This window comes from Mastomys coucha, chromosome X (genome assembly GCF_008632895.1).
Source record: "Mastomys coucha isolate ucsf_1 chromosome X, UCSF_Mcou_1, whole genome shotgun sequence".
In the NCBI taxonomy this organism is placed as follows: Eukaryota; Metazoa; Chordata; class Mammalia; order Rodentia; family Muridae; genus Mastomys; species Mastomys coucha.
The window spans coordinates 132,910,023-132,911,389 of record NC_045030.1 but is presented as its reverse complement, the minus strand read 5'-3'; positions in this window follow the sequence as shown (position 1 = coordinate 132,911,389).

The following is a 1,367-nucleotide window of genomic DNA, read 5'->3' as shown; positions in this document are numbered from 1 at the left end:
TCGAACTCAGAAATCCGCCTGCCTCTGCCTCCCAAGTGCTGGGATTAAGGGCGTGCACCACCACTGCCTATTCTTAATGTGGCTTTATTTCTATTAAGTGGTAGTGAGGGGGTAGAGTTTTGGGTAACCCCAATTAAGACGGAAGTCTCTTAAAGCCTGAGAATATTCAGAATCAGAGAATGATCCAGAGAAACATGAGACCAGAGACAGAATCACTCGACCAATTCTGGGCTTCCTGTGATTCTGGAATTGAGGTTCAAGAAAAACATAGTCTTCACTGGAGGAAGGTCGTGGCTTACCATTCATCTCTGTTCCCATTCTCTAACAATTTGAACAAGAGACACACTTGATCTGGAGACATGGCTACGGGTTAAAGAGCATGGGAACTTCCAGGAGACCCAGGTTTGGTTTCTAGCACCCACATGGCAGTTCATAAGCACCTGTAGCTTCAGTTCCAGGGAGGGTCTGGTGCCACCCTCTGGCCTCTGTGAGCACCAGGTACAAACACATGTAGGCAAAAAACCCATACACAAAATAAAATGAATATGTTTAAAAGCCAGATAGACCATAAGAAACTGCAGACCACTGGAAAGATCAAGATCTTAAAAGCATGAGGATGGAGGCATGGCTCAGTGGTTAAGAGTACTTGCTGCTCTTCCAGAGGACCCAAGTTCAGTTCCCAGCACCCACATGGTAGCTCACAACCATCTGTAACTCCAGATCCAGGGGATCTGACCCTCCTCTCTGGCTTCACTGGGCACAAAACATGAATGTGGTGTGCATTCATAGGCAAACACTCATGCACACAAAATAAAACTAAATACGTCTTTAAAACCATATCTTCAAAGCAGGAATCAGAGAGATGGTTCAGCAATTAATATTTTGTTGCTATTGTACTAGAATTGAATTGGTCGCCCAGCTTGTATCAGGTGGCTCACAAAATGGCCCATGACTTCAGTTTCAGGAATTCTGATGCCTTCTGGACTCCAACGATACCTATATGCATATGTATGTACTCACCTCACGTATACACATAATTAAAAAATAAAAATTAAGACAATTTTAAAAGGGAGACGTGTAGAATTAGGGTGTCTATTGATTGGTGAGATGGTTGCAAAACTGTAGTTCTAATGACAGAAATAGAAACTGTAGCATAATGTGAGCTTAAGAATAAAGGAAATGTGCTTTTCCTGGTGATTGATTGTATGTCTAGTCTAGGAATGAAGTTGCTGGAATAATTTGCCTTGCCTTCAGAGATTCAGTGGCACAGGGTATCAATGTCACCCAGATTTCTACTTCAAGACCTCAAACAGAATATAACTGATAAAGACCAAAATGAAAAGTACTGAAATACTAGTACGATCCAA